The following is a 6,000-nucleotide window of genomic DNA, read 5'->3' as shown; positions in this document are numbered from 1 at the left end:
CAGCCCCACCTCTGTCCCTCTGGAGTCCCCTGTGTGATTGAAGAGGAAGCTCAAAAGCAGAGTGTTATTACAGCTTTTCCATAATGCAATGTCATCAGGAAGGCCTGGGCCTCTGGGCAGCACCCTGGCAGCCCCATCACTCTTCCCAGCTGCACAGAGCCTTTTAGACCATGCTGGAAAGGGCAGGAAGCAGTCTAATAAAACACATGGCAAGGCAAGACCACTCTCAGCATCTCTTCAGAATGATCTAAACTTCGGACTTTTGATTTAAATCTACATCCTCTGTGGCCAAAACATAAAACAGAAGATGAGGGAAAGAACAAAAGTGAAAGTGTGGGTGCCAAGAATCAGAGGGGAGGGAGCGAGGGAGGAAAGCAGCTCTGGGATGACACCAAGTCAGGCGCCGGACAGACAGGCTGACTTGCACCCAGGTTGGCTCCTTTCCATTAGGCATTGCTCAGAACCCCTCCCTTCTGTCACTAAGCTGCCCTGAGATGGGACAGGAAGTTTGAGAGCTCATCCTAGAACAAACTCCAGAAATCTACCCACCCCCGATTTGCCCTTCACCTTTCTCCCTCAGACCTCTAAGGAGGGGGTGGGAATGTTCATTGCAGCTCTGTTTACAATAGCCAGGACATGGAAGCAACCTAAGTGTCCATCGACAGACGAATGGATAAAGAGGATGTGGCACATATATACAGTGGAATATTACTCAGCCATAAAAAGAAACGAAATTGAGCTACTTGTAATGAGGTGGATGGACCTAGAGTCTGTCATACAGAGTGAAGTAAGTCAGAAAGAGAAAAACAAATACCGTATGCTAACACATATATATGGAATCTAAAAAAAAAAAAGTGGTTCTGAAGAACCTAGTGGCGGGACAGGAATAAAGATGCAGACATAGGGACTTCCCTAGTGGCACAGTGGTTAAGAATCCGCCTGCCAATGCGGGGGACACAGGTTCGAGCCCTGGTCCAGGAAGATCCCACATGCCGCAGAGCAACTAAGCCCGTGTGCTACAACTACTGAGCCTGTGCTCTAGAGCCCGTGAGCCACAACTACTGAAGCCCATGAGCCACAACTACTGAAGCCTGCGTGCCTAGAGCTGGTGCTCCGCAACAAGAGAAGCCACTGCAATGAGAAGCCCTTGCACCACAACGAAGAGTAGCCCCCGCTCACTGCAACTAGAGAAAGCCTGTGAGCAGCAACGAAGAACCAACACAGCCATAATTTAATTAATTAATTAATTAATTTTTTAAAAAAAGATGCAGACGTAGAGAATGGACTTGAGGACACGGGGAGGGGGAAGGGTAAGCTGGGACGAAGTGAAAGAGTGGCATAGACTTATATATACTACCAAATGTAAAATAGATAGCTAGATTCCATATATATATGTGTTAGCATACGGTATTTGTTTTTCTCTTTCTGACTTACTTCACTCTGTATGACAGACTCTAGGTCCATCCACCTCATTACAAGTAGCTCAATTTCGTTTCTTTTTATGGCTGAGTAATATTCCATTGTATATATGTGCCACATCTTCTTTATCCATTCATCCGATGATGGATACTTAGGTTGCTTCCATCTCCTAGCTATTGTAAATAGAGCTGCAATGAACATTTTGGTACATGACTCTTTTTTTTTTTTTTTTTGCGGTACGCGAGCCTCTCACTGCTGTGGCCTCTCCCGTTGCGGAGCACAGGCTCGGGACGCGCAGGCTCAGCGGCCATGGCTCACGGGCCCAGCTGCTGCACGGCATGTGGGATCTTCCCGGACCGGGGCACGAACTCGTGTCCCCTGCATCGGCAGGCGGACTCTCAACCACTGCACCACCAGGGAAGCCCTACATGACTCTTTTTGAATTATGGTTTTCTCAGGGTATATGCCCAGTAGTGGGATTGCTGGGTCGTATGGTAGTTCTATTTGTAGTTTTTTAAGGAACCTCCATACTGTCCTCCATAGTGGCTGTATCAATTCACATTCCCACCAGCAGTGCAAGAGTGTTCCCTTTTCTCCACACCCTCTCCAGCATTTATTGTTTCTAGATTTTTTGATGATGGCCATTCTGACCAGTGTGACATGATATCTCATTGTAGTTTTGATTTGCATTTCTCTAATGATCAATGATGTTGAGCATTCTTTCATGTGTTTGCTGGCAGTCTGTATATCTTCTTTGGAGAAATGTCTGTTTAGGTCTTCTGCCCATTTTTGTATTGGGTTGTTTGTTTTTTTGATATTGAGCTGCATGAGCTGCTTGTAAATTTTGGAGATTAATCCTTTGTCAGTTGCTTCATTTGCAAATATTTTCTCCCATTCTGAGGGTTGTCTTTTGGTCTTGTTTATGGTTTCCTTTGCTGTGCAAAAGCTTTGAAGTTTCATTAGGTCCAATTTGTTTATTTTTGTTTTTATTTCCATTTCTCTAGGAGGTGGGTCAAAAAGGATCTTGCTGTGATTTATGTCATAGAGTGTTCTGCCTATGTTTTCCTCTAAGAGTTTGATAGTTTCTGGCCTTACATATATGGAATCTAAGGAAAAAAAAGGTCATGAAGAACCTAGGGGTAAGATGGGAATAAAGACACAGACCTACTAGAGAATGGACTTGAGGATATGGGGAGGGGGAAGGGTAAGCTGTGACAAAGTGAGAGAATGGCATGGACATATATACACTACCAAACGTAAAATAGATAGCTAGTGGGAAGCAGCTGCATAGCACAGGGAGATCAGCTCAGTGCTTTGTGACCACCTAGAGGGGTGGGATAGGGAGGGTGGGAGGGAGACACAAGAGGGAGGAGATGGGGGGATATATGTATATGTATAACTGATTCACTTTGTTATAAAGCAGAAACTAACACACCATTGTAAAGCAATTATACTCCAATAAAGATGTGAAAAAAAAAAAAATGAGAGAGGGTGGGCACAAGTAGGCTGGGAGACCTCGGTTTATTCTAACGTCCTTTCTCTTCAGATTCCTTTGGTGAGAGATGACTGGTTGCCAGGGCCTGTTGTCAGATAGTGACTAGTGCTTGGAGGGAAAAGGGGACCAAAACTGAGAGGGCTGCTACTTTGAATGGGGACCAGGGAAAGCCTCTCTGAAGTGGCATTGAGTAGAGAGCAGAGTGAAGGTGGGGAGGCAGGTCCCTGGGGCAGATGACAAGATATCTCAACAGAGCTGAGGGGTCTGGATGTATTAGGCTGAAATTTAAGACCCCAGCGTCTCCCAGCACACCTCCAACACATACGTATCTTGAAAAAAAGCTCACCTCCAGAAAAAGGCAGCAGTCTGCTGCCAGCATGACCCTTCCAGGGGCATTAAATTACTAGGTCCTCCAGTGCAAGTCCGGACCCACTTTTAATGGTAACATATCTGGGTACTGCAGCCAATCATTTCCTCCAGTTGAAGAAGCTGAAAGAAGAAAAATCAGGCAATCGTGCCCCACAATACAGCTAAATATTTAATTCGGTTTTAATGTTTACATTATTAACAGCAGCATTACAGAATGATATTTTTACTTTCAAGCGATTTAAATGTGCGATTCGGTGTTTCAATGACTGGGATCATTATAATTTGAAAAACTGAAGCAGCGCTCCCTCCCTCCACTCTCCTCCCCCGATGGTGCCTGGTTTCTATAAAGAGCTAGTAGGGCTCCATAAAGCCCAGATACCCATCCTAAATGGATCGGGAGGTACAGCCCCGCTGGAGTTTTTCAAGGAGCCAGGGGAGGCTGCATTCAGTGTGGAACGAGCGACAGTCAGCAGGTGGGTGTTAACATGGTCATCGACTTCCAAAGGGGCTGGCACTGCCAAGCCACATTCCAGGCGACGCCTATTAATGTGCCCAGAATGGCACCCGGTGACTGACAAGCCAGTGAGCCCAGACTCAGGCTCCAATCACCCACAGGCATGGGGGGGCGGGGGTGACAAGGTAAAACAAGGCCAGAGATGCCCCCAGTGCCCCCTGGGAAAATACAGAAACACACCATGCATGCAGTTCACAACGATAATGCTGCACGGAGGCCTGAAGAGGCATCTGATGGAGGGGTAAGTGCACGGGCTCTGGAGTCAGTCAGCTGGGGTCCAGGTCCAGGCTCTGCCACTTACCCACCCGGTGACCTCGGCAAGTCCTTGTCCTTTCTATGCCTCAGTTTCCAACTCTGTAAAATGGGGATAAAAGTGGTACTTTTCTCTGAGATCCATTGTGAGGACCAAATGAGTCAATAGGAAGGCCTTTAGAACAGTGCCAGGCACACAGCAAACACTCAGTACGTGTCAATTTATCATTATAATTCCCATTTTAAGATGACGAGCTGAGGCTCAGAGTGATTAAATAGCCCACCCAAGTTTGGCTGCTCCAAACGCCTTTGCCTTTGCTGCCCCTCTACCTGGAAGTCGCTTTTGCCCCTCGTGTGACTCAGGTCTCTCTCAAACACAAGCGCCTCCAGGCCACCCAGACCCCACCCCCACCCCCATCACTGTGGATGTAGCACCCTGACTTGACCCCTCCCTGGCACTTATCACATATGAAATTATCTTGTTCATTTACTGAAGGACTGAATACTTATAAAGCATTATGATGCTTATTGTTATTGTTATGGAATGTTTGCTTGGTTGTCGTCTGTTTCCTCCCACTCAAATGTAAAACCCGTGGGATCAGGGCCCTCACCTGTTTTGTCCACCACATGGAAGGAGCTCAGGGCTGGCTTCGTGCGTGTGTGATCTGAAGGCAACCCCCCGCCCCTCGCCCCCGGGTTAATGCTCTGCTGTTACTGTCTTGAACTTTTTCATAATCTTTTAATAAGGAGCTTCACATTTTCATTTTTCATTGGGCCCCCACAAATTGTATAGATAGTTCTGGATGAATGAATGAATGAGCGAGTCCACATTCCAACCCATGTCTATCAGCCTCCACAGGCTCACTACTGAACCATCAAGTCAGACAAGCCTGCAGTGGGGAGAAGAGAGGTGGGCACTGAACCAGGGCGACCACAGGCTGATCCGGAAGATGCTGTGCTGGGGAAAGGAGAGCCTTAGACAGAGGCACTGGTTCGGGTTTCCCCTGCTCCACTTGTTCTTCTCAACCTCTCCTTGTGCTTCCGCTTATGCCTCAAGTTAGGTGAAAGCCATGTTACTCTTTCTCTTGCTGAAGACAGAGGGACCTCTGTCCCTGCCTCCCAAGACACCTGTTGGCCAGCCAGGTGCTCTTCAAAGCCACAGCTGTGATGGGGCCTCAGGCAGACTGACAAGGCCTTGGGGCACCCAGCACAGCCCTAGGTGCCTGGAGCTTGATACTGATAGTAAATAGATATAACCCTCCTCTTTGGGCCTCGGGACAGCCATCAAAACTATGTGGTTATAAATATGTTACCCAGTCCAAGCTCACTGCACGACAGGCCAATAAATGGAGAGACGAGTTGTTGGGGCATGGAACAGTGACTTTATGCAGAAAGCCCGCAGACTGAGAAGATCATGAAGTAGTGTCCCAAAGAACCACCTTCCCAGAGTTAGAATTCAGGCTTCTTTTATACTAAAATGGGTGTGGTCAGTTGCTGCAAACTTCTTGGTGCCGGAATCCTTTGTTCTTGCAGCAGTCCACATCGGTCCAGTAGTAATGCTCCTGTAAACCTCCAACAAGACAAATGGTATTCTCTGTTCTGCAACTTTTTATCTCTGTATGAATGGAAAGTGTTATACCTTTAAAGGTCAGAGCCTTGAGAATGGGCTAGCCTGCATATCTCAGGCTATAGGCAACACTCTTGTAGCAAAAGCAATAGATACAAAGGTTAAAGTAAAAGAAATAGATCCATCATGGACTCAGATTTGTTCTTCCCCATTACAAATACAGCTGTGGTGAGAGTGAATTAGGTAGGTACTGTTGGGCTGGGAATGCGTTGGGGGTGCCCTTGAGCGCCTTGTTTTCCACTCCCCCTGAACTCACCTCAAGTGGGCATCACACACCCTGGGTCCCCAAAGGTTCTCATTCATAGGTCTTTACCCTTAAGGACT

This window comes from Aethalodelphis obliquidens, unplaced genomic scaffold (assembly GCF_003676395.1).
Source record: "Aethalodelphis obliquidens isolate GAN/ISIS:26980383/991018 unplaced genomic scaffold, ASM367639v1 scaffold31, whole genome shotgun sequence".
Lineage (NCBI taxonomy): Eukaryota > Metazoa > Chordata > Mammalia > Artiodactyla > Delphinidae > Aethalodelphis > Aethalodelphis obliquidens.
This window is presented reverse-complemented; position numbering follows the sequence as displayed.